General features: G+C 45.2%; 1 pseudogene; it reads right to left on the bottom strand.

Moving 5' to 3' along the window:
- Positions 1-27,502, bottom strand: part of LOC144108639 (procathepsin L-like) — a 92,090-nt pseudogene that overhangs the window by 9,777 nt on the left and 54,811 nt on the right.

Genomic DNA, 27,502 nt, shown 5'->3' with positions numbered 1-27,502 from the left:
TTTCTGCAGGATTCGCGAATGAAGAAAAGCAGAACTCTAAGTAGAAAATATAGTTTTGCACTGTTTTGTCAAGTATTAAACAGTTGAGATTCCAAATGCAGTGTATGTAATAAAAATTTCAATGCAATAAAAAATCTTTGCATTACTTTTATTGCTCTCATTTTTGAAGTAGTATACCCACCCAAAAATTTTGTCTTTTTAAAGGAGGGAGTGAAAGAAGAAAGGAAGAAGAGGTGCCGTAGTGGAGGGCTCCACTACGACACCTCTTCTTCCTTTCTTCTTTCACTCCCTCCTTTATCCCTTCCCCTACGGCGCGGTTCAGGTGTCCAACAATATATGAGACAGATACTGTGCCATTTTCCTTTCCCCCAAAACCAATTATTATTATTATTCTTTGGAATAATGCGTGAGGCACAGTCAAATATGGGTCACCAAGTAGAACCTATCTGCGTAAAATAAATTATTTATGATCCCATGTAGCTTCGCTTTCAGACGCCGAACGCTAATGACGTCACAGGTACGTTTGAGTTCACATAAGAGATAGAAAAACTGCAATATAATAGCTGTTTGTCCATTCACCATTGTTCTGGCCCTGCGATAGCATACGTGGCGTAAGAATTCGGGCGAAATAAAATGACGAAGCAGTGATTTTATTTCGAGCCTTTTTTGGGTCATGTGATATCATGCATGTTGCGTCGTGACAAAAAGTATTCGGTTGCTGAAAATGACACTGAAATTACATTACAGAGGAATTCAATTACTACTTATTATTGTACGTATGGCTGTTCCTCCCGGCGATCTCTGGCTGCTGTCTTAGGCATTACTACAAAACAAACACGCCGTTAAACTTTCTGTGCGCGCGATATTTCTGCCACTAGCAATTTTTCACAGTGTTTGCGCGATAGATGTAGTGCCTGTGATTATGACAGAACAACAAGTTTTAGCTCACCAGAAAGCTCAATCTCTTTACGTTTCAATCGTATGCGTAGTTTATAGAAATGAATGTTGGTACGAATGCACTAAGCCGAATACGTACAGCAAAGATAAGCTACTGCTTAAAGCGGTTGCTTAAAATAAGCTACTGCACAAACAAGGGTTCTTCTGCAGCGTTTTAATGGAATGTTAATCGATTTACGTGATCAGTAGTGTTTGGCTCGTGTGGATAGTAACTAACAACATGCGCTCCAAAAAAAGACCAAAAATTACAAACATATCGTATATTAGCCCCCATTATCTTGAGGTGCAAAGTACCAGACGGCCGTGGGTCGCGTTTGGTGACTATGTTGAACTTGGAACAACAGAATTTGTGCAAATACTAAGTGCAGGTCAAATACATTTTGCGAATGTACAGAAAAATGCACTTGCCAGAAATATGCAAAATCTGCATATGTTTTTTTCTTTAATTAGACGGGAAGCTGCTGAGCCCCTATTATGTGACTTTTTTGGTTTGTTTTTAAAGCGCTGGTTGTAAATAACGACGTACTAGAGCCAAAACCACTAAGGATATACTTCGACTAACATTTCAATTAAACGACGAAAAGTAACGCGTTCTTTGGTGCAGCAGCTTTTTCAAAAACTTCAAAAAGCAGGCAAGTCGAACAAAGGTATGGCTTCCAGCACTACGTGTTTTGCGTAGTGCACTTGTGCCAGTACTTATTGCTATATACATTGCGTGCCATTGAGACGTAAATACATTTATCTTTCTAATGAGTTAAAACTTGCTTTTCGGTCATATGCGGAAGGACTACAATGATCGCGCAAGCCTCCTGAAAAGTGGCTAGTGGCCTCGAAAGCCTGGGACCCCCGCCTTAATACCTACTGCTTGATTATATCTGTTGAGACGCCCACACATGCGGTGGAATTGTTTTAGTTTAGACAAGTGCATAACCAAAATATTCGGAGCGTCTTATACATTTCTTAACGCATGGACATCTAAGAAGCACGGAAGGTGTCCAGGTATTAGACCAGGTGAGGGGCCGAGACCACAGCACGGTGTTACCAGAATTGAGCAAGATTTGAAAAAAGAGAGGCTTAAGCAGATACAATCGCATAAACGCGTTAAAAGCATGGAAGAAGAAAGTCAGCCATGTTCGAGAAACATTGAGCAATACGTTGAACGTGTAACTTAGAGCACCTTCCTGCAACGTGTGCCGCCTCAACTAATCCCTCCCGTTATCCAAAGGGACATCGGTTACATATTGTATGCAGTTCATGCCCTGGCCAAATTCACCTCCTCGTCTACGCTTCAGATGAGATGGTGACATTAAAATTGTGATGCTTCGTGAAAATGAAATCAAAAAGATGAAGTGGACATTACTAAGGAAATTTATCGGAAAACCGATAAGACGCAGCTTTTATAGATTTTGTCTTGAGGGATGTTGGAAAACTGCCATTCATTTTCTCACAGAGCCTGCCAAGTATCTACAGTATATCTCTTTTAGTTCGGTCATTAGGAAAAAATAACTGGAGCGTAATTAGTTCATTTCTTGCGGGTATTTAATACACTTTCCCTGAATATTGTTCGGTTGCGATTTAAATGCCGCTGCAGCCAAACAACTGCCGTCCGGAGCTATGCTATTTATGTTTTTGTTGTGGATCATGATATAAATGTACAGTTATGTCTGGACATAGCAATTATGAATTATAATTAGGTCACATTACGGTTCACATAGTTTGGATTGTTTGACTCAGCCATGAAAAATAGCATATACCTCCATACATTGCTTCTTTGTCAGCTCAATGATGTAAGAATAACTCAAATTGCATCATAAAAAGAAAATGAGAGCTTTCATAAGATGAGTCATGTTGACAAAAGGCACACAGCTGAAAAAATCTCATTGGAAGTGTGCTCGCCAGCCATTCGGCGGTACTTTTAGAGACCTAAAGGTTAAAGCGGAATACGGACCATCCAAAAAGGTTATGTAATTGTGAGTAATAGCAGAATGTAGGGAAGAGCTCTACCTTTCGAGCAAAACCAAGAGGGCAGCCATCGGGGACGGCCAGGGGTAGCGACGGGCGCGAAGTTTTGCCGCATTTTACTCCTAAATTGGCATTTTCGGGGTTCGGAGAGGTAAATTATTTCAGTTTTTTAGGAGTTGGAGGTTGAATTAGAACTTGAAACTTCACAGGCACGTACTTCAAGTTCAGGTTTAACCAGAATATGCTATTTCTGCGAAATAAAAAAAAATCGCACTTTTTCACCATTCAAGAGCCGCGTTTATGCTTAAAGAGACACTGAAGAGAACCCTATCAAATTTTTTTCCTAGCAAAATCTGATAGTTCGGCATTTCATGGCTTTGTTGCCGCTTGTCCGGGAGCGAAAGATGCATTTATTTCAAAGAAATTTGGATTCGAAGTTGAAAAAGTTTTTCCCACCGCTCTGATTCGAACTCGACAACTCTTAAGACGTCACGGAGAACTCTTATGACGTAAAAGGACGGAGTGACGCGAAACGCGACGTAAACGGAGACTCCGTGATTTCTACGGCTAGCGGTGCAGTCTAGCAGCTGCCGAAATGAAAGCTACCGTCGCTTCGTTTACGTTTGCACCGGCGTCTTGCCAGCGTTACGATGGATCCCGTTCCCGAACCCGACGACGTAGTTCTCGCAAAAACTCCGGCCTGCATTTCAGCGTCCTCAGCCCCACAGAGCGTGCGATGCTTTTGAGGGAGCACGGTTGGATTAGGCGCCGGCGGGTCGTTTCCCCTTCCTCAGTGAGCAGCCGCTGCAAACTAAATATCATGACCCCAGTGCGGGGAGTCGCGAGGGGCCAGGACAAGGTCCGCCCATCGGAGGCTGGCCGGGGCTTTTGGGCCTACGGATTGTGATTCCTTGAAACGGCGCGGTTGCACGGCGCAGCAGGAGGCGTCGAGGTCTCCCGCGGTTGCAAAGGCCAAGTTATTTATTTATTTATTTTGCCACAAAAAAACGGGTGGGTGCTCAAGGGCGGTCGCGTGGAAATTCGGCGGCTTGGAACTAAAGCCGGCGCACGACGCTTCAACGGCTTCCGCTAGATCCAATGGGTATACTGGATCCGGCTCTCTCGCCCTCTTGAATGTACCTTTTGATATGTACTGTGCATGAATTAAATTAGCCGAGTTCGAAAAGAACAGCTCCGCCCAACTGCCGAAGCTATTTAATTACTTTACAACGCGCACCTCGCCGCGGAGCCGAATCAGTCTGGCCGGGCTGGCGGCGGCCGGCGCACTCGGCGCGAAATAGAGACATGCTCAAAGTCCCCTCCCCGCCAGTGCGGTCAGAGTGCGCCGAAGCCGCCGAACGCGTCGGCGGTCAAGCGCAGTTGGAGTATAGAGGGTCTCGCTTTGGCCGACGTGACGTCGCCGTGCAGCGCGCGCACGCCGTTACGCCGGAGCATAAACGCGCCTTAACAGAGCCTGCGCTTAACCGCTAACCAACGTATTCGGTAGCGGCATCTATGGGAGCCACTAAAATCCCCGCCAACTCACTGAATAAAAAAAAATCCTGCGCCGATGATCGGAACCAAACCAGGGCCTCTGACGTTTGAGTCGGAGACACTACCACTCCGCCACGATGGATCAAGGTGCAACAATCAATGAAGGCGCATCTAGTGGATGCACTCTTCTGATGCAGAAATCTCCGCGCTTTCGCTAGGTATATCCTGGCCTAACAGAGCTAGGCCATCAGCAATTTTTCTGAACAGCCTTGTCCCTTGTCTGCCATCCCTAATAAACGATATTTGTTAAGAAGTTTGAAGTTGACTGGCACAGCCGGGAATGTCTCGCCGGGCGAGCGTGCGAATACACTGGTGCTGCCTTGCACGATCACCGACCATCGTGCCATCATAGTTTTTCATCGACCGTGGCGATCATCTGACAAGTCTTAACAGGCTCCTTAAAATTTAACTAGCACTTGAAGCGGCACTTGGAGTTCATCTGCTATTGGGCGCTTTTAAATCGAGGTGCGTCAAAAACAACCCCACGGGACACGCACAGCTAATAGACGCGAAGCGCCATAATAAATCGAAACTCTCCTGGCCGCCTGTGGCGCCACCAAGCATCGGTTTTCTTTGCTTCCAACATTCAGGTTGTCTTTTTTCTGCCTTCCTTGTGTGATTAAAGTGCACTATTGGTTTTAAAACATAACTTACTTCAATAATGAACCGCGCAACCTACCTTTGTCAGCCTCAGAGATTCGCGAACCCATGTAGGAAGGAAAATTTCTCCAAGGTGGCATCTCTTGTCCTATGGCGTCACCACGCTGTTACTTGCGAGATTCGCATGTGACGGCGATACCTGTATTTTGGTTCTTGCTATTTTCTACCTTACAAGAGCTTTGTTATCAGTAAGAGCGGCGTTTTTTTGATCAGGAGCTGGTATTCTATCGATACAAGCCAACTTCAATTTCTCCTCAGTGTCCCTTTAAGCAAACATTATATGCAAGTTCCCACACTCCCATTTCGGGGCATCAGCTGCAATCGACGCCGGTTCAGATTCGAGATGCGAACGCACCCCATGGGCACCAAAAGCGCTGAGCGCTATGGATGTCATGGTCTCATCTGTCCAATTGTGTAGCAGTAAAAAATACGAAGGGCACTGCATAAAATACCATATGAAGTTACTTTCTTGTCTTAATCTGTTAGGCATTCTCGCGTTTGCTTTCATTCATATATTCCGGTCAGTCTTCTGATTCATTCCTGATCCTAGTGGCCTAATAATTGCGTGAATCGTTCTTCTGCATGCAATTTTGGGAAACAGCATTTTAAATCCTTTGCGTCGGTGACCGTTTGTCTGTTGTGGCTTACTGCAGTGAATACATTATCATGCGCCGTTTTCTCTATAAACTGTTGCTCTTAAAATTGGCACAATACTCCAATTGCACACTTTAGCAACACGTTTGATGCAAAAACTAGAGTGTTAATTTCATTTATTCCAAAGGGCACTAAGGAACACATGTTGGAGGGATTAATTTCTTACTGCTTCATACGTCAGAACATGATGGCGCACTCTTAGAATAGAAGCAAAATATTGCCGTCGGTATTTTTAATAAATGAATGACACCCAAACAGCGAAAACTTCTTGCTTGGTAGAAAATAGCTGTGCTCAGTTATACACCGCAATTTTTCTCCTGAGTTACTGAGCGCATTGTCAACCCGCGCTTAAGCAATCGGACGAAGGCTTATCAAGAGCAAATTTATCAGCCAGAATTTTGAGCTAGAGTTGCTTCTTGAGTTTCGCAGGGTTTCAAATACACTTCTTCCTTGTTACCTTATTTATAAACAAAGCAACATTCAGGCACGCAAAAAAAACACGCATCGAAGTTAAAACGGTTACAGCTGTTATGCCCCAGAGCTCTAGAGTGATCTGTCGAGTGCAGAGTGTCTATGACCGAACGAGCACATATGCATCCACTATTTCGAGAAATAAAACCACCTAGTATCACCTGCTAGTGAGCAACGCGCTGTTTTTGAGAAGAGTGCATAATGGCCATGCGAATAAATGAAATTATTTCTCGTCGCGAACTAAGGTTTTTAGAATGATGACTTCGAACTAGATAGCAACACGTGAATTCGGCGTCACAATTTCCTATTTGGAATGCGGAAGAAATTCTAAGTGCTGGAAAAAGGGGTTGAGTGCCATTAGGCGATAACTGCCGTTACAGAGTGAAACCCTCGGACAGAGGGGGTCCTCAACTAATAAATGGCATAATCATTACTCTCAGAAAATGGCGGCACACAGTCTATATCTATTAGGAATTTTAGCTCACTTTAGCAGGGATTGCACAAAAGACGACGTTTTGATAAGCAGAGTGTCCTGAATGCGACAATGATAAAGAGGAATATAGCAAGAAAAGTACCGGTATAAATACTTCTTGAAGTGAATAAAAAATGTATCCATCAATTGAAATCGTCTTGGGAGAAAGCCTTCGGTGAGTTAGTGAAAACATCAAGCCGAAAACGCACAAAACTCAGCAGGCATTCACGCACAGAACGCTGACTTGCGTAGTAAGCGGTGTGCACGTGAAGGATTAAGTAGTATGCGGATTTTTAAAGGACTGCGTTTAATGAGCTAGAAGTCAAATTCCTCATGCTCAAGTCTTGCAACTTTCGCGTGGTACCAATGGTCTTAATTCATTTAAAGAGTCACTGAGGACAGCGAAAAACGTATTTACCTATGAGAAAATCGCATTTCAAAATATTTCCGTTGTGCTACAAACTAGTGATGTCCTAACCGACAAGGACAGGTTGCCACTGGTTTGAGATGAATGAAGGTGAAGCGTTGCCTCTGGTATACGCCGCTGAAAGTCGTTGTCGACGTATGCATTTCTCTCGCGAAATCAGCCCGTAATGGCTACATATACATTTCATTTTTTATCTTTTATAGCTTATAAAAATTCCATTTTTGGTGAGAGTGGTCGCTTCGTGATCTGAAAGCGGTACCCATTAATAAAGGGCCATTTCTAATGGTCTTCAGGGTCCATTCTGTGCCCAGTGTCACGATTTGACGACAGCCTAAATGTACGCCGCGGACTTATTCTCACATGGCCCATGAGTACTCGAAAGAGAGTCAAATCGTTTATTCGCAGCTCTCAAGATTTGTGAGTGTTGATGGGAACAGTCCATAGTCCAGGATTCCTGCGGTGGCTCCGGCAGTTTGGGGTCGCTCGACCAGTGAAAGCTGACCTTACATTCCCGGCAAGACAGCGCTGCTTAAAAGAACGCCTTGCTGGGCAAGTTGGCAATTGTACATTTTTGGTTACAGGCGTGAAAACAGACACAGCAGTTGTGAGTGGCGTTCCGTCCCGTCTTTCTGCTTGCGCTCCGTCTGTATTCGCGCCTGTAACCAAAGATAGACAGCGCTGCCTCCCATTGTTCCGGCGTGACATTGTGTATGGTTGGGACTGCTGAGTTACAATGACCTCCCCATGTGGTGGGATATTGTATGGCTTTTTCTCCGCACCATGGGCATGCGGGCCTCATGTAGTGGAGTGTATTTTAATAAGGATAAATAAGCACGGATATGCGTTTGTTTGGAGCAGTCTCCAACTTAGTCTTCCCTTTTGCGAGTTGTCATGGGGAGGCGGATAGACCCTCCTTAGTCCCCTAAGGTGCTCCAATATGTCGCCGTACGTCTGGGCAACTGCTTCGAGTCCCAACGCATCAGGCCTCGCTCGGCTAGTATGACCCCTAGCAAAAGTGTCCTGCGCGTGGTGAATCACGTTGGCTTCAAACGCGCACAGCCTTCCTGCTCATTCGCTTTTTAAGAAAAATCTGACATGCTGCCTGCGTGTTCGAGGTCCGCAAACCGTGGTGGAAAAAGCTGGAGCTCCAGCACAGCAAGTCCCTGCGCGTGTGCCTCGGCCTGCCGAAAAACTACAAGTGCACCGCAACAATGGCCGAGGCAGGAGCGTGGCTGCTTCAGCTCCAAGCAGCGCGCAGGGCATTGCATCACATAGACTGACTCCATCGCACACCGGACGGCGGCTCGCTACTCCAGCGCATGCGCACTCACTCACGCTCTGGAATGGGCGCGGCATTGCTCGAATATGAGCGCCTAACTGAAGCCGATCCCCCCCCCCCCCCCTCTGGCCCCTGCCCGCCCTGGCCTCTTCGTCTCTTCAATTGCCTTCGGCTGCGGTGAGAGCATTTGCAGACTGCTCTACTTAAGTATAGATGTAAATCATTGTAGTGATGCTCGCTAGCTCCTTGTGAGCGCAGTCGATTGCCGCGGCCGCCATGGCTCTGTGTCTTGGGAAGCTGGCTGCGTCTACGAAGATGGATTCTTTTTTTGCCAGCAAACCCTTTTATAATTCCTGACCCCTCACTTCCACCTGCCTCGATTCTGTTGTAGTTACATGTGCTTATAAATCGGTAAAACTGTGTAGGTCGATCTGATGTGGTCCAGTACGTCCTCAGCCTCTTGGATCTTGTTGTTGATGTCAGGGTAGCCTAGTCGTCTAAGCCCCTTCCCATGGTCGCATAAAGAAGTCGTTCTTTCTGAGCGACGAGGAGTGCTTCCTGATGCTCTAGGTATATATTGGGAACAAGAAGGTCCAATAATTTACGCTTAGATGTTCTCAGAGGTAGACCCGGCGCCGTCTTATATACTTTCCGCAGCATAGCCTCTACCTGCTCGACCTCTTGTGATGTAAGGATCTGGTGCGGTAAGCTGTACATGGCTCTACCCACAGCTAGAGCTTACATCTGTCTTACCGTGTCCTACTCCTTGAAGCCTCGATTCTGTTGGCTACTGGGGTGATCATCCGAGTCACGGGCTATTAAGTTGGAGATGAGTCTGAACGTGTGGTCCAGTCTGTGGGTTTATTGTAGCCACATGACCAGGATTCTTAGTGGTGCTATTTGGGGAATCTCCTGTCCATAAAGACGAATACCGTCTTCTTGCCGTATCTTGATGAATGCATGCCTATAACTTCGGACTTTTCTGGTAAACAGGAGGGACCGCATTCCTTGGCGTAGTGACCGACGCAGGTCACGGCTTCTTGGAGTTAGTCGTTCCTTCCTCTAGGGATCCCTCGTTTGGGCACACTGTGGTGTCATCAGCCGCCATGGCAGGGCTGATGCTTACGATGTGGCTGAGTCTTTCACAAAGGCCCCACATGGCTATGTTGAAAAGTTGACAGGTAACAGAGCCTTCCGGCGGGCCTTTATTGGGCATTTCTAGCTTCTCCGGCGTCAGTTTTCCGGCTCCGATGGTTGCTGATCGGTTCGTTAGGAAGGCTCCATTGAGGACTGTGTTCAGGACAATATTCTCGAAAATTTGGGTAAGTAGTAGGAGGATGTGTTACATCAGAAGGTATGGTCGGAAGCCGAACATGTTTTTTGGCAGAATGTTGATAGTCACTAGGCAGTTCGGGAGTCTGAGTAGCACTACCTATTCATAGAACCTACCTAGGCATAATGTCAAGGAGATCGGTCTGAGGTTGTTTAGGTCCGGTTTCTGCCCTGCTTTGGGGTCATTACGATGTCCGCGTGCCTTCACTCCTGGAGTGCTTTCCGTGCTTTCCGCATTTCCTTTATCCACTTATTATTTTGGTAATCTGGTTTGGTCGCAAGTTTCAAATATTGCATCACCAGTGTGGTCCCCTCCTGGAGTCGTGTTTTTGGCGCCATGTTTCTGCGGAGTAGTGCCCTTCTTCAGTGATGGATTCATCTAGTTTAGGTTTTTTCCGGCCTTTCTATTCTCCTTTGCTAGATGGACAGATGGTCGCTCCAATGTACACTGCTCTTAAAAGATTTAGAGCCCTTGTGTGTTTGATTATGAGGCCTGCAGCATGCCTCGTTATACAACCTTAGCGACCGTAGCCTGTCGAGAGAGGAATCATTTTGCGTCCTCAATCCTTCCAAGCTTTGGACAGCTAGATGTGCTAGGGAGCCCCGCTAAACACTTGACAGTTAGCCAACGTTCTACATCTTGTTTCTAATTGTGTAAGAAATGCTTTCGCAAAAAAAAATAATTTGTGGCATCCCTAAGAAACAACTGCTCAGGTGATGCAACGCGCGAACAATTCACGAAAAAGCTGGCCCCCCAGCGGCGTTCGTGCAGCAGTTTGACTTTGCAAGCATGGTAGGCTACGGCGCCATCGACTCTCAGTGAACAGCAAAGGCGTTAGATAAGCCGGACGCTTTCCTCTTACACTTGGAATAATGCCGAACATATGCTGCGTTCATCTGTAGACGATTTTCGGTTTGACCGCGAAGCCTCGGTTTGTTGATTTGGGCCTCGAAATCCGGCTGGATTTTGCCATTGCCGATGCTTCTTCTCACGCTCATGAACCCGTCGAATCTCAGCTGCTGACTACTGCTGATCTCACGGTACGCGTCTGCCATGACATCCGCTCTGAGCTGCAAGGAAAAGGCGAAGCTAGGCAGGTGTTTGTGGCGCGGTTGTTATGGTGGCATCACCTGACTGCAGCACCAGTACCAACGTTACACCTGCATGCGAACCATTTATAGCCTGCCGCACGCGCGATGCACTGAGTTGCAAAGAGAACAAAGTGCTCACGGGTGTGGGAAGAGCGGAGCGCACGTGCTGCGTGCTGTGTTGCGATTACAGAATATCAATAACGGGCAAGCCCCCTAAAATATCTTTTCGCTGTAAAATTATTCGCGCTTACTAGTCCCCTGATAACGGCCTGTGTCGTTACCGGAGCATCGATACACTAGCTCTTGGTGAATAATTTATTGCTTTAAAGACCATATGTAGCATGTTGGCTGCTACTTAAATGTTTCAGCGAATTAAATGTAACTCATTACCCTACTTATTACATTCTAAAACGGCTGAGTAATAATGGCCTGCGGAAAACTGGTAGCAGGTGATCTGAACACTGTCCCCAATCTTTAAAACATTGCATCGATGCATGCTTTTTGTGAATCCCTGCCTCGAGTATCATCGTGGTAAAGGTTTAGCAGGCACAATAAGCACTAAAAGCTGACTTTATGGAAGTCAGTATTCTCTGCAAGGGTAGGGTTGCGGACGTCGTCGTCTTGAGGAATACTATATGGCTATTTCAAGGAGCGAATACTTACTCTTGCAACGTAGGGGTAGCTTTTCCCAGTGTCGATGCCGCCGTTAGACTTTATGTAATTGAAAGCTGTCCAGGCGTTACCCGGGTAGCAATGTGTGTAATCTTTTTGCACACAGTCGAGGAGATTTTGCTCACTCAGGGAGACGAGTTTACCAGTCTTCTTAAAATGCTGCCCTTCAAAAGACCCTGTCTAGAGATGAAAGAAAAAAATTCCGTAAAGATTACCCCGAAATTTCGAAGCACATGCGATGCGTACATTGGCTCATTCTCACGAGAAATGTTTGTCGCAGGTAATAGTTCAGGTCATTCGTTCTATGTAGATTAGAAGTATAGCTCTTCCTGGGTCAGTTGGTTCATGGTTTCTAACTCACAAAAAATTGATCTAAGACAGAAACGGGAGACGAGGATGACGGTACGGGCGCAATCCCGCGGTTGCATCAGTACCGTCATGAATCTCAACGAATACAAGGCTAGGGGCCTGTCAGTGCTAATGAACTTGAGCAGCCCTTATTGGGGCGTTTGTGGCAAGCAGTAACAGAGTAAACTACCCGTCACATAATGAAATCATTTCTTCACTTGGTAAAAAGCGGAACAGTCACGTAAGATAAGTCTCCCGGGTTAGTAAATTGCACGTATTTGCTTACCGCACTGAAGCCCAGCAGGCACCACAGTGGCCTTGTTGCTTGACTGGCGTCACGTAACCTTTCTTGCGCCAGTCCATGGTCCTCGGAAGCTTTCTGGTGTTGAAGTTAGCTGGCGGCGAAAACTCCGCTGCAGGTCTGTCGAAACTGGTGATGACGCCGCATCTGTGTATCTCCATAAATTCCTCATGATGCTGGACAGAGCACTGGGGAAAAACAAAGGAGTAGGAAGAATTTTCAGCAGCAATAAAGGACTGGCTGCAGCCACATCAACTTTGATCGTTTTCTCTAATAACTTCCAAGACAACCGATATTTGCTATGTAGCCTGTCGTTGTAAAGGACGCTACCTTTAAGTAAAACAATGATGGGACACAACATCCTATTGCTAAACGGCATGTTTCGGAAGCATGAAAGCTGTTTCTACTGTTGTATTTTCGACCAATTTTCGTACCAGCTACGCGTTGTTTCGCCATTAATTGGCCCTGTCTTTTATGTCAACAACAGGCAGTGCTTATTAGGTACTGTAGGGAAACTGATGAAAACAGAGAAAGATATATTTATTATGAAAGGTTTATACTGGGATTGCTCGTCTTTACTAGGTGGGAGGCAGACGGGAATAAAGATGGGTGACGATAGAAGAGTGGTGACAATGTAAGCAAGCGCACGAGAAAAACGGCTGGTCTCAAACACTAGTCGAGCTCCGCGCTGCCTAAGAACCAAATGAGCGTCCGAAAGTTCTGGATAGCTTCCCAATTCTCTCTAAATATGCTATCATGACCGTCTAAACGCACTGCAGAAACAGTCAGGGCTTGAATCTGCTGCCTGCACGTGAGGCAGATAGAAATCCCGCCAACCACAATTGCATACATATAATAACGGGCACAGTTCGACACTTCTCAGTCCACTCAGAAGATGGCAACTCTGCTGTTATCGCGCATTTAGGAAATAGCTTTTTCCACTAAGACGGTGCCCGAAGGACGGAATGGCAGGCTGAAGCTGTCGCATTGTTATTAATGAAAGAAATCTCCCAGACTTCTGCTTTGAAACCCACTGCCACGAGTACTTGAGGTCTCGTATTTCCTGCAGTTCTATCGTCAGTAGGATTAATTTCCGCATCATCATCAGCGTTGCTGCGTTTACTAGAGAGGACAGGTCTTTCCTCTTGACTTCTAATGAACAATGCCGGACGCCAGCCCGCCTCCCTGTGTTCTGTCCCTGCTACAATTTGTCTTCAAAACCATTGTATTACATAAAACGGTTATCTTCTCTTCGCATTATATGTCCTGCCTATGTATACTTGTTGACATTACCTACAATATCATTACCTCGCGTTTGCCTCCTGAGCCATCTCAAGCGCTATCAGGCAATGCGTCCACAACGGACGCGTACGTCGCGCCGTTGCCGAGTGGTAGGTAATAAAGGTATTCTCAGATCCATGGTTTGCTATCGCCGTGCTTTTTTTACCGGTAGAAATAAAAACATTAGATTCTTGTGATGCCCCATGTGGTTGCAGAACAACTGAATTATGCCGCTTTCCCAAATTTGTATTAGCGTTGCCTTATTCTGAATTAAGTTAAGAGCCTTTGTTTGGCCTCCATGCATTGTCCTCATAATTATGTTGTGCCGAGATTAAACTGCGGTTTGGAAGATCATGCACAAATGAAGCACGTACAGTAATTCTTAGAATGCTCAGCAATCAGCGCAACATGGGGTGACCGGTGGCAGCTGATAATACTGTGTGTTACAGTAGCCTCGTTTACATGAATGCGACAGAAGTCTACTCCACTCCCCTTTTTGAGGGAAAGTTCAAAAACGTCGAGAAAGAGAGTAAAGGACGAGTAACAGCTTTCCTTCTGAAAACCTGCTCTTTCCCTTAAAAATGAGACTGGAGTCGATTTCTCTCGCATTCATGTAAACGCGGCTAGTGATTCCATCTCCTCACCTCTCGCGAGCAGCCGCGACATTCGAAGCGGGGAATTGACTGAGCTATCATATTTGCGTTTGTATATCTCCTTGATTGGGTTAAATAACCAAACCACGCAGGCGTCTATAAAAAAATTTAGCAGACACTTAACTGCGTTCCGTACTAAGAATCCGATAGCATTAAATTTGATTCGACTCGGTCTGCTTTTTCTCCTCCGTCAGTGCCGCTCGCCACATGCATCGAGCCGCATGCAGCCGCTGATGCTCGGTCTTCAGCGACGTATACCTCCGTGGTCGTCTTCTTCCCTTTTCAGGAATTTTCTACTGCAGTACATATATACGGTCTAGATTCTAACTTCATTCAATCCATAGAGCTCTCAGGACACGGCTGTACACAGCTTAGCGCGGCAGCACTTATTATTTTGTCTTTAAATTCTGCCCGAAGATTTCTGTACTTCATAAATGCTCACAATCACCGGCACGCTGCTTTGTTTTTTACGAGTAGTGCGACCAGATTTATCTAGCGCGTTTTTGCCACGCACAACTGATACAGCGATGGCGTAAAGGTACAGTGTCCACCTAGCCTACAAGAGGACCGCAGTTCGAATCCCGGTGCCTCGCAATTCTCCACTGGGTTAAAAAAACTGCGTGTCGATGGAATTGCATAAGCAGGCCTGGGGTGCGGCTTGATCTCGGTGACCAGAAGCGACAACGCACCCCTAACCAGAACAGCTTTTGGCAACCCTGGGGCAGTACTCGGCCACAACCTTCTATGAAGAAACCAATTAATCCTGGGCCATCAGTCCCCAGCGGCTGCGAAGCAACTCACCAAGGCGGCGGTCAGACATATGGCGCAGCGGAGCGTGCTAAGAATCTGGTTTGGTTTGGTTTATGGGAGCCTAACGTCCCAAAGCGACTCAGGCTATGAGAGACGCCGTAGTGAAGGGCTCCGGAAATCTTGGCCTCCTGGGGCTCTCGAGATTCGACCGCCGCAGCCGGCATCGAACCCGCGTCTTTTGGACCAGCAGCCGAGCGCCGTGACCACTCTGCCACAGCGGCGGCTAGTGCCAAGAATCTTTGGCTCCGGACAGGCCACCATTGGAATCTGAACCTGGCAACGTTTAACGTTAGAACCTTATCTAGTGAGGCTAGCCTAGCAGTGCTGGTCGAAGAACTAGCGGGCATTAAATGGGATGTCATAGGGCTTAGTGAAACTAGGAGGGCAGGTGAGGCGTATACAGAACTAAAGGACGGACTGTGCTATCGCGGATTAGCGGAAAGACGAGGGCTAGGTATGCAATTACTCATCAATCAGGCTATATCTGGCAACGCAGAGGAGCTCTATAGTATCAACGAAAGGGTGGCAGCTATCGAAATTAGGCCTACTAAGAGGTACAAGCTGGAGGTAGTGAAGGCCTACGCGCCTACGTCTAGTCATGATGACCAGGCTGTTCAAAGCCTCTATGAAGGCGTGGGATCGGCAATGAACAAAGTAAAAACACAGTACACTTTACTGATTGGCGATTTCAATGCGAAAGTCAACAAAAAGCAGGCTGGCGACCATGCGGTAGGTGACAATGATATGCGTTCTAGGAATAGCAGGGGAGAGCTTTTAGTAGAGCTCGCAGATAGAAACAATTTACGCATCATGAATACCTTCCTCCGCAAGCGAGAGAACATTAAGTGGACCTGGAAGAGCCCTAATGGTGAGACTAAAAACGAAGTTATCTTCATACTCTGCGCTCACCCTGGTATCGTTCGGGATGCGGACGTCCTCGGAAAGGTTCCTAAAGTGATCACAAAATGGTAAAGTCTAGATTTAGCTTAGACTTTAAGAGGGAACGGAAAAAGCTAATGAAGAGGAAGTCTATTAACGAGCTAGCGGTAAGAGGGAAAATAGAGGAATTCAGAATATCGCTGCAGAACAGATACTCAGCTTTAAATGAGGAAGACGATCTTAATACTGATACAAAGAACAATAATCTGTCAGGATACGTTCGACAGGATAACGGAGAGCTATCTCAGGAGATGAAAGATCTGATTAAGGAATGTCAAAGCATGACAGCGTCTAACCCTACAGACAGAATAGAACTAACAGAGCTATCGAAGTTAATCAATACGCGCAAGGTAGCCGAAATAAGGATGTTTAATATGAAGAGACTCGAGCACGCTCTAAAGAACGGAGGTAGCCTAGAAGCGGTTAAGAGGAAATCACATTGAGTAAAGCTGAGATTTGGGCGAGTTGGTAAGTATTCATGGTGGGTGAACAATGCAACAAAGGCGGGACGCCTTTGTTGTGCTGTTCACAACGTGAAGAGGAATCTAGACATAGGTAAAAACCAGATGTATGCGTTAAGAGAGAAGCAGGGCAATATCATCAGCAATATGAATAAGACAGTTAAAGTAGCCGAAGAGTTCTACACAAATCTCCACAGTAGTCAATGTAATCAGAACGTTATACGATAGAGACAGTATCGCACAGCAATGCGTTATCTTGCCAGTAACCAAAGATTAAATAAAGCCTTAGGAGCAATGCAAATTGATAAATCAGCTGGTGAGGATCAGGTAACAGCAGATCGGTTGAAAGACGGAGGGGAGATTCTGCTAGAAAGACCAGCCACCCTGTATACGCAATGCCTTATGACCTCGACCACACCAGAAACTTGGAAGAACGTAAATATAACCTTCATTCTTAAGAAAGGAGACGCCAAGTAATTGAAAAATTACAGACCGATCAGCTTACTCTCCTTTGCCTACAAGGTATTTACTGAGGTATTCCCTAAAAAAGTAAGGGCAACCTTAGACTTTAATCAACCAAATGATCAAGCAGGCTTTCGTAAAGGATATTCCACAACAGATCATATTCACACTATCAGTCAGATGATATAGAAATGCGCATAATATAACCAAACCTTATATATAGCCTTGATTGATTATGAGAAAATATTTGACACAGTGGAAACCTCAGCAGTCATACAGGCATTGCGGAATCAGGGCGTAGATGAGCCTTATTTCAAAATACTGGAAGATATATATAGGAATTGTAGAGCTATCATAGTTCTCCATATTGTCAGAAATAAATTTACATTAAGGAAGGGCGTCAGGCAAGGAGACACGATCTCACCAATGCTATTCACCGTCTGTTTAGAGGAGTTATTTAGGGCCCTGAAATGGGAACAGTTGGGACTGGAGAATACCTAAATAATTGGCGATTTGCTGATGGCATTGCCTTGCTGAGTCACTCAGGAGATGAAGTGCAAATCATGATAAATGAGTTAGACAGACAAAGCAGTAATAATAATAATTGGTTTTTGGGGGAAAGTAAATGGCGCAGTATCTGTCTCATATATCGTTGGACCCCTCAACCGCGCCGTAAGGGAAGGGATAAAGACGGGAGTGAAAGAAGAAAGGAAGAGAAAGGTGCCGTAGTGTAGGGCTCCGGAATAATTTCGACCACCTGGGGATCTTTAACGTGCGCTGACGTCGCACAGCATACGGGCGCCTTAGCGTTTGCCTCCATAAAAACGCAGCCTCCGCGGTCGGGTTCGAACCCGGGAACTCCGGATCAGTAGCCGAGCACCCTAATCACTCAGCCACCGCGGCGGGTATACAAAGCAGTACGGTCTAAAAATTAACATGCAGAAAACCACACTAATGTTCAACAGTCTAGCAAGGAAACAGCATTTCACAATTGTCAATGAGGTGCTGGAAGTGGTAAAGAAATACGTCTACTTAGGGCAGGTAGTGACAGCCGATCCGGATCATGAGAGGGAAATAACTAGAAAGATAAGAATGGGTGGAGCGCATATGGCAGGTTTTCTCACATCATGAATAGCAGGTTACCAATATCCCTCAAGAGAAAGGTGTACAACAGCTGTATCTTACCGGTAGTCAGCTGCGGGGAAGAAACAAGAAATGTGGAGAAAACGAAAAGGATTCAGCTTAATTTGAGGAGAGCACAGCGAGCCATGAAAAGGAAAATGATAGGTGCAAAGTTAAGAGACCGGAAGGTGGCAGAGTGGGTGAGGGAACCGACGTGTGTTATTGACATCCTAGTTGAAATCAAGATGAAGAAATGGGCTTGGGCAGGGCATGTACTGCGACGACAAGATAACCGCTGGTCCTTAAAGGTAACGGAGTGGATTCCAAGAGAATGCAAGCGTAGCAGTGGGCGGCAGAAGGTTAGATGGGCGGCTGAGATTAGGAAGCTTGCATGCATAGGGTGGGCGCAGCTGGCAAATGACAAGGTTAATTGGAGAAACAAGAGAGTGGCCTTTGCCATGCATTGGATGTAGTCAGGTTGATGAAGATGATGATAATGACAAGTGATTGTTCGTCATTGCAGATTATTATAGGTGCTTTTCGGCTTTATCAGAACATTTTTTCGGCCTTTAAATTGCACGCGGCCGAAAGTGGTGGTGATTATGTTATTCGGCTAGCGTCGAGCGCGCTCGCTGCTATCGCTGACGCCGCCGAGTTGTGGAGCTCTTTGGGGCTACAAGTCAGCCCAATGAAGAGTTCGTTCTAAGCCTCGTTAATCTCCTCGTAAGTTATGCACGCAATTTGCGACACCACGTAACAACATGAAAAGCCTGTCATTTCGCATTAAAAGTGTGCCTGGTCTTGCCGGCCGGACCGAGTTGGAATAGTTTTAAAATTGTTTCGTTACGTATTTAGAACCAAGAGGGCGAAAAAATATGGGGCTTAGTGCCAATTCGCTTTCAAGATCCTGGTCAGGAGACATACCTCGCTCTATACCTCGCTTTGTATGATGTTACAGACTCCTTTACATGACATCTTTATTGTTTCCAGTCTTTCTTGGCAAGACACAAGGAAACAAAACATTGACCTTGGTAACTTTGATGTGCAGTCAAAAGCCGGAATTCATCGCATTTCATTTCATAACGGATATAACCAATTGTTTTTTCACACTACAGCTGAGACAAAGACACAAATGGAATCATAAATTTATTTATTGTATGAAGCTTAAAAGTATTTTCTTTTTCTCCACGCATCTAGTTTGTCTTCTGTCATTGAGGCAGCAGGACTTGTTCACTTGTTCTGTGCTAGAGTCAGGCCAGAAAGGAAGATAGTGCTGAGGTTTTGGCCTTTATCAGGCATCATGCATATAATTTCTCACCTCCGTATGCATGCGTGTCCTTCAGTCTTCTTCAATACATATTTCAACCTGGTGTTAATGTTCGTGTGTATTGTATTTAACAAATGTTTTGCAAAAAAAGGAATTCAGTCATTGAAGTCCTATTTTCAATCATTGCGTTTAGCACTCTCGGGAATACAATATTCACAAAATTTTTGCGCAGTTTCGCTGCTCAGAAGGCTGCAGCGTGAAAGGTGTATAATTGTAAAATGCGTAAGTTTGATAACCGTAGATTGTTGAGATTGCATTGTTAGACAAAGTGGTCACGGTACAAAGTGGAAACGTACAATATGCTTGGAATTTCAAAGCTACCAATTTTGCTTGGACGCTATCATTTTAAATCTTTCAGGCTACATGTGTGAAAAAATGAGTAAACACAAGCATGTCGAAAGTGATTGGGAGGCCTTAAGGACATCATGTCTCATATTCCATCTGCAAGATCATAAAGTTAAACTCAACGTAGCTTATGATTATTGTCATGCATTCACTACTTTTTGCACGCGTTGAGTAAGAAATTGTTTGCAAAATCAAGGTAGCGTTTTGCTCTCGTGATGTAATTTACAGGAAAATGTCTTTACAGAAGATATGCAAGAATTCGGCCTTCTTTGTTTCGCACTGTTTTGCCTTCTTCTGTAGTAATAAATTGACATTTGTAAAAGCAAAAATGGTCTTATCAATTCAAGTCTCAGTTTCATCATGTAGTTCCAGTTACGACGAAAAAAAAAAGACTTGTATTGAAATTTTCCTTCCGTTCACGTGCGCTATATAAAACTAATTGAGTAGAACATGTTGGGGGGCTAGTTGGTGCATACCAATACAAAAACTGGCGCCAAATCAGAAAACACACAGGAATAAAGACTGGTCAGGCGCATCCATTCTTTTTTGTTTTGTGCTGTCCGATTTGGCGCTAGTTTTTTCTGTTTATATAAAACCAAGATTGGCGGAATGAGGGTTACCTACTCGAATTGTGCTGTGATAAGCTCTTATTTTACCATTATGTGCGTCCTCCTAAATTATTATTGCATTCTGTTCCGTCTCGTCTTTATATTCTCCCTTTGCCTAATCAGTTGTGCAGCAGGAGTTACGCCCACACGAACGCCAGCAACGGAACAGTTTCCAGCCACAGTGCTTGCTGGCATGACCTGCTTCACCGAGATGCTGCTTACAAGTTGACTGAACGTGTAAGCCCGAGCAAGGTGACTATCCACCGGAGCTCTAGACGTCAGCTGCGCAATGTTATACTGAGGCAAACTGACCAGTAGCCATAAAACAGCTGTCACTGTCCCGCGGTTTACAATCTGTGCAGCAGTACTGGTGGCCAAAGAGACACCTTCAGCTGTGCAATTTTTAAGGCAAAACTTTTAAAGGCTTGTCGTTGTCCGTCCCTCCGTCCGCGAAATCTGTCACACTACAGCTGTCAATCAACTGCCGTCAACTAGATAAGAAAAAAAACTCCTTATGGACGGCGGGAATCTAACCACCATCTTTCCGTTCCGCAGCCGAGCGTGTTAACGACTACGCTACTTCCTGCCAGCGCATATGTCGTTCTCTTCGCCCGTTGTGCCTTAGGCGGTGCGGGCTGGGCAATATTACTTTTCTTCCTTTTTCTCTGCCCACGCTAATATATTTCGATCCTAAGGACGCTGAAGAATGTTTGCGGAAAGGCATGGAATCAGACGGACGGCTCCCAAATGCCCTCCAGTGTCTCCAGCATTTTAGATTGACAAACAATTGCGTACTTAACATCTTAACCACACATCAGTGACACGAGCAGCAACACCACGCTAAAAGATATTGCCTCACCGCACCTTTGTTCGACAAAGTTCCCCCTGAAGTTCTGCCTACACTTGTGATGTTTTTTTGTACATTACTTTTAGATAGGTCATAATATTTTGTTGCTCGACTGCCTTTTTAGGCTTAAGAAATGCTGAAAAACGACCTTTAAGGCATTTCCATCCAGCAGCAGTGGAGTGCTAAATGGTGCGGACGTGTTGACTTCACAACAATGCCTCGCCGCTTTTGACCCACTTGATCGCGTTTTGCCCATTGAGGCCCGACCGGCGCTGTGAAGACAAACGCGAAACTCTTGCCACCCTAGAAAGCCTATCCAATGACTCTAATGGCGGTGACCAAACAGCACCCTCATTGGCGGTGAACCTAGGCGCAGTCGAGGAACGCTTGAAAGACGCAGGGAATGCGTCTCAGATCTGTTATGCAAACTTGCAGCACATCGTCTGCACCAACTTAAGGCTGCGTTTACAATCGGTGCATTCCAAAAATACGCGTGGCCGCTGCCATCGCCCGGAGCAGGGCGCAAATTCATACCTTCTCACAGTTTTGCCTTGAAACTACCGCCGCATTTTTGGAGCGTTCTGCTCCCAACAAAGCCCGCTTACTAGAAACTTTGGTTTCTTTTTATCTTTCAAAGCAGCAATAGCTAAGCAACCGCTGCATAGATTGTCCTGCCCCTTGCTTGAGTTGATCAATGGTCTTGGTGGTGAAAGCCCATACGGCCGAATTTATATCCGCTTATTGGCCTCATATTGCTCCCATAAAAGCACCAGACCGTCAGAGAACTGCTAATTGCAGGCACCATGAACACACGCATTTAACAAAGCCATTAGAAAACCAGTTAGAAAACTACTAATCTGAGCACGATGGTTAAACGCGACAACTAGGCTACAGACTGTCATACCTCAACGGCGACGCACCACTGATGGAACCGCTCACATAGTCGCACATCCTTGAATACCACACACTTGAACCAAAAGCACTTCCCACACCTCATGCATGCCACATCAGGGAGCCCATGGCGTCGTGTGGTGCCAGCTCCAAACTCTTTCTCGATCATTTACCACTGGCACATCACAATGCCTCTCATACTGCCCTTCATGCAACAGTTCCCGACACCCTTCTCGCACTCCAAGTGGGAGTGCAAAGCCACCTCGGAGACCATCCATACCTCACCCCACTCTGTACTATTGGGAAGCTCATCTAAGCACTGCACGGGCTCATTCTAAGGCTACAGGCCGGCGCGAGTCTGAGGCTTATAGCGCGAGTCAAAGCCCAGGCCCGCTCTAAATTATCACTATACAGAGCCCAACTCCGCCTGATCCTGCTCGCCAAGGTTGGCTTCAAACCAGGGCTGGGCTTGCTCCTGCTGCAGGGCTGCAGTTAAACAAATAACTGCGTCCAAGTAGACGCGTATTATACAAGTCAAGATGGAGCCAGTAAAGTTTCTGAAACTGCAATAGCACTGAACGGAATTGGTTTTGTGAACGCCAAAATAAGAGATGAGGAGGTTTCACTCACTCGAATTCTTGAAGATTCATCTGAACTGCGATGTATCTCCGAAGTTCCGAGATTGAAATTAAAATGATTGCCTACACGCGTAATAAAAAAATTTTGTTTTAGCTCTAGGCTTATCATCTCAGACACAACTTTTTCTTCGGTCCACGATGCCTAAATATTAAAAAGTCCTTGCCGCCATACTTTACATATTTCTTCTGAACAGTGTTCGCCGATAGAATTGATCGCCGCAATGAAGACCAAAACCAAATGGAGACGAAAAGCAATAAGCGCCTGGACATTTCGCAGTATGTATTAAAAGACGTCAAGTGGCCTAAACCGCATTGCTCTTCCCTAATTGTGTTTCTCATAGCGTACAAATGCGTTTTTTGGAGGTGGAGACTCGCAATTAAAGCAATCATGGGACAAACAGATGACCGTCGAGCAACCGAATGTAGGTCCTTCTCTGACGCTTCATATGCGGCCCCAAATATCCAGTCGCCAGCGGTAACAAAAAAAATGGAGCGGATGCGGGGCTCCTTTTGGTAGACACGACGGCGTGTGCTCCATGATCGGAGAAACAGCACAAGCCACCGGTGCTCAGTGCTTTGGTTTACTTACGCACTCGAACAAATGAGCCGTGAGAAGCTTTATAATTGAGAGGCTGTACAACTCACAATTACGCCAGTTGTGCTTCTCGGTGCTAGATTTTCCGCGAGAGAGGTCTTTCGCCGCATTTTCTCAATTACCGAAAACTGCCGTTTAAATTCTTTTCTTGTATTTCTACCAACGCGGCCGGGCGTGCGCGTCTGAATTTACTTCTACATTAAAATGTGTGCGACACTGAAAAAAGCCCGTCTGCAAATAACGCACGCGGCTCAATTTCTTTCATTTCGCGACAACATGAAGAACTCTTTCGAGAGATTTTAGCGTCGGGATACTTTATTCTCTACAGGTTTCCGGCACCGGGCCTCAAAAACAATACAGTACTGGTTCTAATTAATTTTTTCTCTTGTAAGAATTAAATATCCAATATGGCTGTAAACAGAAATAAAAACGTAAGCACTGAGAAATTTTTTCACTGAGGTGAGAAAAAGACATCAAAACATAAGTGAATAAGGTATGGGAATTCTTTTTCTAAGTCTACACCTTGGCGCTGTATCATCTGTGTCATTGCTAGAACGGCTTTAGTGTATATACTTTCTCATGAATATAGCATATACATTTTTTACAGACTTCTTATCGACGCTACTGCATTCCAGTAGTTTGCTTTTGTTTATTCGTGGCCTATACACCGCGTTATAACCCTGTCAAACGAAAACTCGATCTGCACGGAGGTTTCGGAGCACGATCGAGGGATCTGGTGCTACGCGGACATTTTCAATGCTCATTGAGAAGTTGCCCTTCTATTCACAGGGTGGTGCGAAATGTCCTGCCAGCATTCGTACCATCCTGATGTCCGGCAACACTGTGCGGCCAAAGTGCGAAGTAGCGAATTCTCGCTGCTAAGAAGCGGAACGCTATTGTATCTGGCCCTTTCGTCGTAGGGGTCGGTTTGAAAGCACAAAACACTGAACGGAATCGGTCCGGCGGTAGGCATTCTGAGTGAGCTGTCGCGTTCCTGTATGCACGCAGCTTGCATGTCTATGAATACAGGAACAAATGCATGTCGGTGTTTCCGACGCCGAAACACCGCAAAGAGCTGGAAGAGAATGTCGTGGTGGTTGCGGTTCACCAAAGTTCGGTACCTCCGTCACCCGGCAGATAGGTGCATAGACGTCGTTGTTCGCTAACATAGCGTCGCCCTGTCCGAAGCGTGCGCGTGAACACGTTACATCGTAGTAGATTAAAGCCTTAAAGACAGCTTGCGAACGAGAGTCAATGCCGCTCTTGACAAATGTCAAGAGTGTTGGCACTGCCTACCCTGTGGCGCAATGCTGACAGTTATGGTTCAAACCTTGTATTACCGTGCGTCTTAACATATCCTAGGCAAGGTAGAGAGAAAACAACATGTAACTTGCTTGGCTGTGGTTTCGTAAGTAAAGATGCTAAATTGCACAGTCGGTTAAATTTTTAGACACACAGAGCAAAAGCGACGCAATTAAACAAAAAATCACAGTATAATTAGTGATTTAAGAATTCCTGGCCCTCTATATGTCCGTGATTACGCACCAAAAAGAGCATAACATGTTTTTATGTACCAGTTAGGGCACCTTCTGCAAAGGTTTATGTGTGAAAGCACTACTTCATGAGGTCTAACCGCCTCACCGAGTTTGTGTGAAGTTTGAACTTGAGGGTGAAATTGGCAAAACCTAGCTTTGAAACAACCTATGCGGAGAAATAATAAACATTGCCGTGACTGAGTTTCGAACCCGCGACGGCGCGCACAGGACATCTTAGCTGGCCGCTGTAATAGAGCAGAAAGCTATTGGCGTAGCCGATCGCGTCTCCTGTTAAACTGCAACATACTCTCGCACTGTGCATTGCAGATTGTCTGGGGCGCAATGTCCGGCTCGAACAGATCAGATGAGCTTAACCTCAGTCAGAGCTTAACCTGTGTCTAGTATATTCGCAAGTCATGCCGACGAACCAGCAACCCAAAACTTTGAGGCAATCTGGCTAAACACATGCTTTCACACGTCTGTCTACTCGGTTGAGCTACGTAAAAACCATACCACTTATTTCCTTTTCATTGAACAGCTGGCTGTACTTATGACTTCTCATCATATGACCCATACTTTCAGGTTTACTTTAGTATGATTCGAGTTTTGCATTTAAAGCATTCAATCAGTTTTTTCCTGCACCGCAGTCATCTATAGTGTTCAATGTCTCACCCTCATGCTCTCGCATGAATTAAACATCTTCCTCTCGGCAAGAAAACATTTTAATTTAGTTCATGCTGCATCCTGTGTACAGTACCTCATGATAGTGTGCTCTGTGCCTTGCGTTTCTAATCTGCAATAACGATCAGTCTAATTGTGTAACGTCTGGAAGTCAGTTAATTTCGGTAACTGTTTCATATACCGTAAGATTATTAATGACACTCGCCGACTATTCTTACAATCAGAGTTGGGCAGAATAAGTTTAAAGGTGTTTATCCTGCTTAATGAGATTAATCGTCACAAAAACAAAAGTTATGTCCTAAATTTTCCGTCCATCTCTCATTGATACCTTCTGTATAATCATAGTGGAAACAGCTTTTCATAGCAATGAAAGTAGTTTACAGGGGCAGAACATCTGTTACCGTGTCATCCCGCCAAAGTGTTGGGCTCTACGGCTGCGCTCCTGGCCGCTTTTTTCGTTGCTGTTTCTGAGCTGGCTTCACTCCTTTGGTGTTGTAGCTTGTGGTACCTACCGGAATTTCTTGAAACGATACGCGCTTAACAAATTTGTTGTAATGCAAAGAAGTTCATTAACTTTCCAAACATGATAGCTTACAGTTGTTTCTGAAAATATGCCCTAAATAACAAATATTTGTAATATTGTATGTTTTTGTAAGGAAAACTAGTAACTGCCAGCGGGGACCATATTCCGCTGCGTCGGGAAACAGAGCGGGTTTTGGTTGCATACCTTCCGCTCTACTGCGTGAAAAAAATATCGGGGAGTGTAGCAACAGAAGTGTGCAAGCCACGACTGCATATAAAGACATTTGGGTGGATGTTCACTTTCACCCATCTTGCCATCAACACTTCAATTAACCCGTCGCGTCTATTTATGATTAACTGCGCATTTTCAAAAGCAACGTTAAACATGCCCCCATGCACACTAAAACCCCACCGCAATAATCACCCGAAAAATCTAATGCGCCCCAGCCACTTGTCCTATGACCGAGCTTACCTCATCACCAACATGAAATCCTGACAGAGAAAGTTCGGTTTATTTTCACGGACCACTCACACTTCACCAGTGCAAGAGCTCTAAGGAAACGTGCAAAATTAGCAGAACTGATCACATCGTCGTAAACATGTTAAACGTAGGAAATGTGTAGCATTTTCCCGAGAATTTCATCTCCATCTGGTACCTCAAGACGATTGCTTTCACGATTGCTCTGTCAACTGTCCTCTACCTGATTTTCTCAGTTAAACATTAAACCGGCCACTGATATCTCTATGAGAACCAAACAATTCTGCGCAGAAATATTACACCGCACTAATTTTAAAAGTTAGTCTCACGTAATGGAAAACTTTATCACTGCTCTAGAAATACCATGCATAAAGGATTTTCAGGCAAGTGCAAAAAGAAATAGGCGCGAATGGTTTTTGAAAATTCGAGTAAAAGATCGAAATTCTTCGCAGTATTTCAATTTCAGCAAATTTAAACGCGCAACTAAAAAAGCACTAAACAGTCTACAACTGCGAATTTTCTCTGTTTTTGTGACGATAGTAGAAATACCAGATCAATACTGACGACAAATATCTGTCCGAAGTATTTGCTCTTTTTTGTTCCATTTTTTTCCTGAAAAGCACCTTTCTTAAACGCGAAACTTTTCCAAAAAAATTTAGGCTTTGTTTGCTGTGAAAGTGCAACAGCCAAAGACCTTTATGGCACTGCTTCCAACATAAAAGATTTTGCATAAGTTAATATTGGCGCGTGCTCATGGGAGCGCGCCGACGATGAAGACGAAGTGTGCGTGTGCCGGTGGACAAAGACGAAGTGTGTGTGTGGTTCGGACAGCCATCTTGTGAGTTCCCTGCTGTGCGCTGGACTTCGCTGAGACTGTGATCTGTGCCGGTCCTGTCTTCGTTACAATATTATTATTAATAAGCCTCCACAAAATTTCATTCCTGTTATTCGGTGACCCAAACGCTATTTCGAGAAATCGCAAAGGCGAAATTTTCAACTCTTTCTGAGATACGACGGGTTTTCGAAGAATTTACAGCGTTTCGTGTAAAACTAATGTTCATTCTTATCTGTCGCGACATTTCCACTAGGCATATAAAATTTGACTTGAAAAAACAAACATGTTTGT

This window comes from Amblyomma americanum, chromosome 10 (genome assembly GCF_052857255.1).
Source record: "Amblyomma americanum isolate KBUSLIRL-KWMA chromosome 10, ASM5285725v1, whole genome shotgun sequence".
Classification (NCBI taxonomy): domain Eukaryota; kingdom Metazoa; phylum Arthropoda; class Arachnida; order Ixodida; family Ixodidae; genus Amblyomma; species Amblyomma americanum.
Note: the sequence above shows the minus strand (reverse complement) of the source record. Positions and strands in the feature narration are given on the sequence as shown.